We start from the raw sequence: 11,489 nt of genomic DNA, 5'->3' as shown, positions 1-11,489 counted from the left end.
TGCAAAAATGACATTAGTGTGCATGTGCATCAGTGTTTTGCCAGATCTGGCTGCTTGGCTTGGCTTCAATTCTCTGGTTTGGCATTGATTTTGCTGGGCTTGTCACACTGGCCTATGGTTCTCCTGGGCCTCCAACAGTGCTTCTTTATTTGCTTTGGCTTGGATTCTCTGATTTGCCATTGGTTCTGATGGGCTTGCCACACTGGCCCACAGTTCTTCTGGGATCCTCTGGTTTCATGTCAGTTCCATTGGGCTTATTGGTTCTTTTTGCATTTGGAAGCTTTTTGACAGTGGATGTTTTTGTGCATTTGGCATTGGCACCTTTGTCCTGGAGAAGCCATAGCTGTTCCCCCTTCCTACACTATAGGACACAATGGAGACAAAGAGGCACCTTGTTCAGGCACCTGTAGAGCTATACCCCTTAATACAATTCACTCAAAACTTAGTGGAGCAGGGTCCTTAGTGGATGGGAAGAACTAGCTCATATGTGATTCTGGTGTCATTTGGTTGCAAAACAAGCACACACACCCCCTCCCCTGGTAGTGTCCCCATGTAGGGAATAATGGACATGAAAAATGTCAGAACCCGCCCCCCCCCCATCCATAAATGAATAAATACATAAATAAAATCCAAAATCATAATTCCAGAATGGTATGGGAAGACCTGAATACTCCAGAATACTGACATGGGACCTGGTCACAAAATACAAATAATATCATTTTCCTGGTGCACATCCCTAGCCTCAACCCCTTCTGTGAAGGAAAATATGAAGGAAAACCAGTCAGTCAGGGACAGAGAAACAAGGAACATTGATTTTACTAAACCCAGTTACTGCAAAAATAGCTGTGAAACAGAATCTGCCATAGAATATACAATTTAAAAGAAGTCAGCACTGGGTACAAGTTGTCCACCTTTTCTTTAATAAAGAAGTCAGTGCCAAATATTAAACATAGACTATCCTAGTATATATCTAAAGGACACCCAAATGTGTGTCTCATACTTCTTTCCAATAACTGGAATGACATCAATTTCGTTTGAATGAAGCCATGCTAAGATTTGTGTCCTGATCTTCAAAATATTGTCCCATTCAGTTCAATTTATTCTGCAGTAGCAGACAGAATGGAAAAGTAGTTGATCAGGCAGAAAGATAATTAAAAACTTAATAACCAGGTCATGGGACAGATAGCCACTAGAAAAAATGATCACAATGAGCCTAAAACAGTATGAGCTATGAATGGTGGGGAAGGATGGACTTGAAAGATAAAAATATACAAATAAATGCAGTTTTTTGTGCTGGAGTTCAGAAGTTTCATTTCAAGTCATGTAAAACCAATTTCCCATGCCCCTCTGCTATTTTTCAAACACAAGGAGATGTGGTAAAAGGAAGATGCAGCTACACACTCTCACACACACATGAATGCATGGATGAATAGGTACTAAAATTCTTCTTTGTCCTCAGATGGATGTCTCCAGTTTCCCTACTCACTTCAGCTGAACAAAATTTGGGTTGTAGCATTTTATTCCTCCTGGGACCTGTTTATGTATTTTTGGCCCAAGGGAAAGTATTTGTACTAGAAACAGGAAGCTGAGGAAAATGAGCAGAGGAGTGCAGGACTAAGGAACTCATAAATCCTCTCCAAAATAAGGGATGAGTACAGTACCAAGAAAAGTAAATTACACAGAGTGCATAGGCAACTATTTTAACTGGACATGCATTTTAATAATGACATTAGATGAACAGTATCTGTGGACAAAGAGAAAAAGAAAGGTTGGAGTGGCAGAATGCTTAGTCCCCCCCCCCCCAGTTACATAGTAAATAAAACTGAGACATCCGAGCTAGTTTCCCTGTGGTTCTGATTCTACCCAAGAAGATGGGAAGAGCAAAAGAATGGTGATTGCTGACAATATCGAATGTGACGGTACATTTAAGGTAATGTCATAGACCCCATGTTGGGGCGTGTTGTTGGTTATTGAAATGTTATTTAAACTTCTTTAATAAAAATTTAAATTAAAAAAAAACAGCTTGGTCTGATGTTTAACTCATCAGGCATGAAATGTGTGGTTTGGGCATTGGAGATTTCGATGATGTGCTAGCTAAGCATCTTTCAGATGCATTATAAGACCTTATGGTGTGAGGTTGTGAGATTGTCTTAAACCTCTGTCATCTTTGAATGAATTTATTCAGCCTCTTTGAGTTGAGCCAAATAGAAATTTGAATAAAATGAGCCATCATTTTCAGCTCTTTCTTTGTCTAACCACAATCTAGGTAACCTTCCAAAAGCAAAACTGAATATGTATGAAAAGCACTTAGGCTAACTGGTGTTATTGGAGCAATCAGAAAGCCAGTGTTGTTAGAGTATCAAACTAGGAGGTTGGGAGACCCAGTTTCCAGCTTCTCTGCCTTCATTGGGTAACCTTTGATCACTCATTGGCTGATACCAGATGGGCATTTTGGGGTGGAATGGAGGCATCCCAAAACAGGCCAGCTCAAAAATCATCCACATGCTTCCCCATAAGCTGTCCCCATCTTGTCCAGCTTTCTTCCACCCTTCCCTTCTTAGCTACAGAAAAGGGATTAATTTCATAGAATCATAGGCTGATACCAGACAGCTGGTTTGGGTTGACCTCCAAAGAGATCCAGCCAGAAATCGAGCGCCCCGGAGCTTCCGGATGGTGCTCAGAAAAGGGGCAGGATGTTGGCACCCAGGGAGTGTTTGGAATGCTCTCACGTCCCGTCCATGACTCCCCAGGTGCCCTCCAGGTGCCTCTCGGCTTTCCAGATGGCCAGGGAAGAACCACAGAGGTGCCCTAGTGAAAAGATACCACTTCAAAAGTGGTGCGTTTTCGAGCTGGCTCCTGGCAAGCCTGGGACAGGATCAGGGTGGAACGGGTACAGCAGGCAGATGTGTGTGTGTGGACGCACTTTTTTGGTCTGCCTGCCTCCCATCCCCCGGGCAGCTTTAAACACTTGTCTGGTATTACCCATAGAATCACAGAATTGAAAGGGGCCATACAGGCCATCTAGTCCAATGCCCTGATCAATGTGGAATTAGGAGACAGAAGATGCTAGATAGAAGTTGATGAGTTTCTGGAAAGAGTGCAGCGATTTTATATAGCCCTGCTGAGGATTTTAAATAGCTCTGCTGAGGAGGAGAATGACCCTTTTTCTGTGTCTTTTGTCTTTGAATGCTGCTTTATCTGTCAGGCGGATCTTCAGAGCAGCCATTATTAGCTGGTCATATGGTCTGGCTGGCAGCTGCTTGGAGCTCCCACAGGCAAGGATAGATAGACCAACTGGTAACGCTATAAGGAAAATACACCTGCCCTGTTTTTAAGATCATTTAGGGGATCTTTAGAGAAGAGGGAAAGAGGATGCATTTCTGGCCAAATTTTCTTTGGAATTATGTTTGCTGATCTGTTGCTGTGCTTAAAAAGGCTTGTAAATATTTAACATTGGGGTTTTTTGTACCACTTAGTTCCCCTTGTCATATTTGGGCATGCTAAAAAGGAAGGGGGCCTCCAGATTGGGAGAAAAGCAGTCAGTGGGCATTTTGCTTTTTCTCTAGGAGAGCCCCAAAGCTGAATTTGGAACTTTGGCAGTGGGCAATGGAAAATAGGCAAGGCCTCAGGGTGTGAAAGGGAGTTAAGAACATAAGAAAAGCCATCTTGGATCAGGCCAATGGCCCATCCAGTCCAACACTCTGTGTCACACAGTGGCCCCCCAAAAAAGGAGGTTCACAAGAGGAGCTAGAAGCCCTTCCACTTTGCCCCCTCCAAGCACCAAGAATACAGAGCATCACTGCACCAGACAGTTCCAATAATATACTGTGGCTAATAGCCACTGATGGACCTCTGCTCCATATTTTTATCCAAGCCCCTCTTGAAGCTGGCTATGCTTGTAGCCGCCACCACATCCTGTAGCAGTGAATTCCACATGTTAATCACCGTTTGGGTGAAGAAGTACTTCCTTTTAGATAGAGTTGGGAGCTTGTCCCTTCTAGCAGGACCCCCCCCCCCCAAAGAACAGTGGTGGCAATGAGTACCTTAGTGCAAGAAAGCAGCAAGCTCCTCCAGGAGTTGGCAATGCCAAAGAGGGGTGGACAGAGCAGGGAATCCAAGTCAAGTAGGCCTGTTCCACCACAGGGAGATTGGGACAGATTCAGCGATTACTCAAGTCTTTTCTAGTAGCAGCTGCAGATCTTTTGGATAGGGCTGCTAGAGAAGTATGCTTAAAATATAAGAGCTTAAAATATAAATATAGATGTAAGTGTAGATGTAGATGTAGGCATAGGCATATATTTAGCCATAAGCATATAGATGGATTAATTATTTAAGTATTTTTAAATTATTTTCTGTCTTTGAAAAATCAGCAAAAAAATGAGGGGGAAAACTTAAAACCTAGCAACTATTTTTTTTAAAAGACAATAGTAAAAAGGGAGGGATACATAAAGACAAGACAAAAATATAACAACAGTGGTGGTAGATCAACACATAAGTTTCTAGAAACCATTTCCAAATATCTAAAAATAGGAAAGGAAAGGTCCCCTGTGCAAGCACCAGTCATTTCCAACTCTGGGGTGACGTTGCTTTCAAAATGTTTTCACAGCAGACTTTTTAACGGGGTGGTTTGCCATTGCCTTCCCCAGTCTTTTACACTTTTCCCCCAGCAAGCTGGGTACTCATTTTACCAGCCTCGGAAGGATGGAAGGCTGAGTCAACCTTGGGCTGGCTACCTGAATCCAGTTTCCACCGGACTCGAACTCAGGTCATGAGCAGAGAGTTCAGACCACAGTACTGCAGTACTGCTGCTTTACCACTCTGCGCCTTGGGGATGCTATCTAAAAATAAGTCCACATGAAATTGCTGTCTATATGCTATGTATTCAAATGTTGATAGAGTTCTTAGAATGCTTTACTAGGGTGGGCTTTTATCTTTACAGTGTTTTAATATGAGTCTTGTGGTAGTAAGGATGTGGAGATTTTCACTGACCATCAGTTAGCCTCAAAGAGATGGGCGGATAGTTTAAAAGCACACAAGAATCCTAAAAAATCAATGAACATTCTAGTGCAAAATTGATATGAGTAGTAACTTTTTCTTCCTTTCATTAATTTTTTTGGGGGGAGAAGGAGCAATGGGATATGGCCTTAAAGCTTATATACCTACTTTCTCTAAGGATCTTACGCTGAGATTTATTCAGCAAAAACTATTTTAAGTGTTTTTTACGATGTTGCCCTGCAAGTTGCAAGCAGCAAAAGGGTACTTTCAGAGGTTCAGCTCGAAGAATGAACAGCTGAGCTGATGCTGGCATACTCACATGATTAGAGAACTTTAAATGGGAACATGTTGGAGTTTGCAAGTTCATCCTTCAGTCATGAAAGAGTTAACTTGTTTGTGTATGGATTCTAATGTTAGCTATTTAGATTAGGCCCGATTGGCTCATGCACACAGTTCTGCCAAAGAGAAGGTGACAGTATCCCTGATATTCCTAATGAAGAGAGCCTTAGAATGTCTATTGGGTGATTAAGTTTTACTGGGGTGCTGCGTGTGTTTGGGCACGTCTTCAGGAAGTGAGCAACTGGTAGGGAACTTTATATACTTTGTTCTCTCGCATACACATGAGGTTTAGCATCCAAACACTCAACAAGGAGCTTAGAACTAGTTAGATAGGATGTTTGTTATTTTGTTTTCGATGTAACCCTTCCCCCTCCTTTATATAGTAAAGTTTTTTTCTTAAAATAATTCACACATTTGGCTGCCTTTGTAAATAAATATTTTTTTAAAAAAAATTATTATTTTTAATTTATAGCTCACCCTTTCCTAAATGGGCTCTGAGCGGGTAACACTTCAATAATACAAGGTTAAAATCAGATATATATATAATAAAACAATATACAATCTAAAAGCAATAAAACTAAAAATAAACTCCAATTCTGCAGTTAGAAGTATCAGTTGCCTCCACTCTTTCCATACATCTCCCACCTGGTATAAGATAAATGGGTCAACAGAGTTATTTCATTTGGATCCCTGCCAGCAGGAAGGACACAGAATAACAAAATGTCCACCACTTCAGTTGAATGCCTGGTGGAATTCCTTATTCCATTCATTTATGAGATTCTGCACATTATATTTACTAACTGACATAAAATATTTATAGACATATTTTACAGGTTTCATTTTCTGCCTTGATTAAGTTAGAGTTTCCAGGAACAAAGGAGATTCTGAGACATTTAAAGCCACAGGTACCAACAAACAGGCCTCAGATTCAGTGGGAGCTCATAGGAGCGCAGCTCCTGCACCTTTCTGAGAGTTCCTCCTCCTCCTTCTGAGAGTTCCACCTCCTTGTCCATTGAATAGCATTGAAGCTGCATAACAATCCCTGGATGAGCTCCACCACCTATTTTTCTACAAAATGACTGCCGCCAACAAATATTGTAACTGTAAGTATTGCCATTCTACAGAAGGTAACAAATTACATCTAGATCTTAGCTGAGAAAATGACAAAAACTCATCTTCATACATTGCAATTTTATGAAGAATTACTCCAGACTAAGCCTATTGAAGGCAATTACTGGAGTAACTTTGCACATGATTGCATTGCTAATCTATCAACTGATCCAATGTAGGATCCATACAAGCCTTCCACCCACGTGCATGCGCACGCACACACACAGATTTCTTCCCAGTTTTTAGACCTGGATTGGCCAATAATATTAATTTAGAAAGGCCGTTTTCCCACTCACGTTTTACTGGCGCCACGACCATCCTGACGCCGGCGAATCTGCCTGGATTTCGCAACAGAAGCGCCGGCGCTCCCAGAAGCGCCGGCGCTTTCCGTCGCTAAGCCAGCGCAAACGTTTTCCTGCATCTTTGCGATTTCCGTTTGCGCTGGCTTAGCGACGGAAGTAGCCGGCGCTTCTGGGAGCGCCGGAGCTTCTGATGCGAAATCCAGGCAGATTCGCCGGCGTCAGGATGGTCGTGGCGCCAGTAAAACGTGAGTGGGAAAACGGCCAAAGTGAAAATGGATCAAATTGATATTGTCATGCCATTATATACCATTGTTTTCTAGTTGTAGAACATGGAAGATGAATGGGATCTACTCCAGCATAAGAAGATCCTAATACATTCCACTTAGAGAGAGGTACTGGACAAGAGGCCACACAAACTGCCCATGAAGGACAGTCCAACTGCAAGTAATTAACGCTAACAGTTTCATTCCAAACAGATTATATTAATCTAGGTCTAATGACTTCAGTAGACTTAAAACGGTGCGACTCTGTTTAAGATGGAAGAATATATAATGAGTTTAGAAGTAAATGAATCCCAGTAATTAGCACAAGTTGTCAAGTATGCCTGACAAAATAAACTAAAATAAGTTAAACCAAATCCTTCTTCATTGGCTAGAAGTTGCATTATCTTTTTTTAAAAAAATCTGAAGTATTGAAAAAACCCTACATACATTTCTGAACAAAGTATTATGTTTATGAATATATCTGCAAGGTATATAGAAAGGAAATGCACATAAAAAATAAATAATCCTAAATATAACATTCTGTTGTGTGTATTTACTTTGCCCCATAGTTATTGTTATTGTTGGTTTTAGTGTTTGTGGTATTATCTGTATAGCTGGAAACTGTTCCAAGTGTATGATTATATAAATATTTTACATAGATGGCAAAAACATCATCATCTGGAGTCATGGAGAGGCTGCTTTGAATAACTTTCTCCTTCATCTGAATTCAGTCCTTCCTCGTATCCAGTTTACCGTGGAGAAAGAAAAGAATGGTCAACTTGCCTTTCTTGACGTCCTCATTACCAGGAAAGATGACGGAAAACTCGGCCACACTGTATTCAGGAAACCCACGCACAACGACTGCTATCTAAATAAGAATTCCAATCATCATCCTCGTCAAAAACGTACAGTTGTGAAAACCCTCATCCACCGAGCATCACGCATCTGTGAACCAAGCCAACTCCAGCAGGAACTACACCACCTCAACCAGTCACTGCAGGCCAATGGATACTCCCTACAAGAAATTAGAAGAGCCCTCCATCCCAAGAGACCATCCACACCAAATCCCGAGCCACACACAAATGTAGGTACAGCCTTCCTGCCCTACATAAAATCTGTCACCGACTGCATTGGCAAAATTCTCAAATGCCACAATGTTGACACAGTCTTCAAACCCACACAACAGATTCGCCACTTGCTGCGCTCGGCCAAACATATGAGAGATCCACTTTCAACCCCTGGAGTCTACAAAATACCCTGCTCCTGTGATGCAGTCTACATTGGCACTACCCAACGCAGTATCAACACTCACCTCACTGAACACAAGAGACACTGTCGCTTGTTTCAGCCAGAAAAATCAGCTGTAGCTGAACATACACTTCAAGAAGGAGACCACGTCATCCACTTTGAAAGAACTGAAGTCCTTTCTACGGCCTCACATTATCATACCCGCCTGAACAGAGAAGCTATTGAGATTTACAAACACCAGCACAACTTTTAACAGAAAGGAAGAAGGCATTTCCATCCACCAATCTTGGTATCCAGCTATGCAAAACACCCTACAGACTATAAATTGCAGAAATTCACAGAACAACCAGTACATTCCACAGAACAATCAGCACAGTCAACAACCATCTTCCTTTTCTTCACACCCCTTCCAACCCTCCCAGCAATTAACACAGAACAATGGTCACATTCAACAGCCAGTTTCCTTATTACTACCCTTCCAGGAAGCCCCACCAAACAATAGGCACATCCACAAACCTATTGCCCTTTCACCACACCCCCTCCAGCCTAGAATAGCAGCTCTCCAGCAGCCCTGGCCTCACTCAATGCACAGCAGCCAAGAAGGTCAGAGCTCCAGCTGCAACGCCACTGAGGATGTTCTCCGCAGCTGAGAACGAAACGTCTGGAAGAAAAACTTTCTCCAGTAGAACACGGTACTTGAGCCCGAAAGATTCTACAAACCCTAATGATGTTACCAGCCATGAAAACCTGAAATCTTTGATAAAGTAGGTTTTGCTGTGATTTGTGATCATGGCTTTCCTTTCCTTTCCTTTCCTTTCCTTTCCTTTCCTTTCCTTTCCTTTCCTTTCCTTTCCTTTCCTTTCCTTTCCTTTCCTTTCCTTTCCTTTCCTTTCCTTTCCTTCCTTCCTTCCTTCCTTCCTTCCTTCCTTCCTTCCTTCCCCCCCCCTTTCCTCCCCTTTCTCCCCCTTTCTCCTTCAGGCATTTTCCATGGAACTTCTGCTGTTTGCCAATACATTACTTTTCACCCCTTCCACCTCCCTTTTTCTGACTCCTGCCAGTGTTTACTTAAATTGCTAAAAATACAAGGTAATAACTCTTAAAAAACCTTATACTCTAATCTCTTAACCTTTAACAAAAAAAGATACTATTAATCCAATTAAAAAAAACATTTCTTCTTTTCTTTATGACCATTCAACTGTTTTCAAAGATCACTAAATGTCAAATATGAATTTAAGAAAGTTGCAGAGACTTTTCTATTGGGATTACAAATGGAAAAATTTCCAAAAGAAGATAGAACTGTAATTTGGTACTTGCTTTCAGCTGCTAGGACATTATATGCGCAGTTGTGGAAGCAAGAAAAAATACCAGAGAAATGGGATTGGATTATAAAAGTTATGACATGGAGTGAAATGGACAAATTAACAAGAATATTAAGAGACTATGATTTAGAAGTTTTTAAAACGGAGTGGAAAAAGTTTAGAAGATATGTAGAAAAAAAGTGGAAAATAAAAGGACATTGGACAATTTTTGATAATGATTAAGTTTTAAAAAGAATATAAATTTTTGTTTTAATAGTTAAGGGTACCTTTAAATATTTGTATTTTAAGTAAATAACACCGGTGGGGTTCAAGTAACGGGGAGAGGGGGGAGTAGAAAGTAATATATGGGGTAGATAAAAGAAGTTTTTAAAGATGTAAGAAATAGATTTATTACCATATGTTACCAATAAAATTGTTTTAATCAAAGATCACTAAATGTCCCTTTACTTTCCAATGTTTTTCAACATATATTTGAAATTTCTCCCAATCCATCTTAAACTTCTCCAAACCATAGTCTTTCAAGATTCTTGTAAGTTTGTCCATTTCACTCCAAGACATAACTTTTAAAATCCAGTCCATTTTTCTGGTATTTTATCTTGCTTCCATAGCTGCACATATAATATCCTTGCAGCTGAAAGAAGATACCACACAATAGTTCTATCTGATTTTGGAAAACTTTCCATTTGTAATCCCAACAAAAATATGTCTGGAGATCTCTTAACATCATAACCTAAATTTTTTGATATTTCTTTCTGAATAATTTGCCAATATTGTCTTGCCTTTTTACATGTCAACCACATGTGGTAAAAAGAACCTTCATGCTTTTTACATTTCCAACATCTGTCTGACGTCTGATTGCTCATTTTTGCCAATTTCTTAGGTGTCATATACCATCTATATAACATTTTAAAACAGTTCTCTTTAATACTATAACATGTAGATATCTTCATAGAGTTATTCCACAAGTGTTCCCATGACTCCATTTGTATTCCTTTGTTTATATTAATTGCCCATTTTATCATTTGAGATTTAACTACTTCATCTTCCGTAGACCATTTCAATAACAGTTTATAAATTCTTGATATCAATTTGTCATTATGATCAAACAGCATTCTTTCCAATTCTGTTTGTTCTTGTCTTATACCTTCATTTTTAATGTCCTGTTCCACCAAGCTCTTAATTTGTTGCATTTGAAACCAATTATATTTGTAGTCCAATTCTTCTACTGATTTTAGTTCAACTTAATAATAATAATAATAATAATAAACTTTTATTTGTATCCTGCCCTCCCCGCCGAAGCAGGCTCAGGGCGGCTTTCTCACCATGCATCTTTAACAATTGTTTATATGACAACTACTTCATATAAGTAGGTATCTGAATATATTACTTCCGTTGGTATCTGAATATATTACTTCCGTTGGCACAATCCAGAGCAGTTTTCTCTCATCCCCATATCTTTTGTATTTTAACCATGTATTCAACAAGTTTCTTCTTATATAGTGATGTGAAAAAACCCATCCATCTTACTTTTCCCATAATACATATAAGCATGCGAACCAAAAATATTTCCATGACCTTCTAGTGTCAGTAGTTTTCTATTTAATAACGTCATCCATTCTTTAATCCACACCAAGCATACTGCATCATGGTATAACTTTAAATCAGGCAACTGGAAACCTCCCGTTTCCTTTGCATCAGTCAAAATTTTCATTTTAATTCTTCGTTTTTTTCCAGCCCACACAAATTCTGAGATCTTCCTTTGCCATTTACTAAATTGTTTGTAATCCTTCACAATTGGGATTGTCTGAAATAAAAACATAATTCTTGGTAAAACATTCATTTTGATTGCAGAAATTCTGCCCAGTAAAGACAAGTTCAGTTTATTCCATTTTAACAAATCTCCATCAATCTTG

This window comes from Heteronotia binoei, chromosome 21 (genome assembly GCF_032191835.1).
Source record: "Heteronotia binoei isolate CCM8104 ecotype False Entrance Well chromosome 21, APGP_CSIRO_Hbin_v1, whole genome shotgun sequence".
Taxonomy (NCBI): domain Eukaryota; kingdom Metazoa; phylum Chordata; class Lepidosauria; order Squamata; family Gekkonidae; genus Heteronotia; species Heteronotia binoei.
This window is presented reverse-complemented; position numbering follows the sequence as displayed.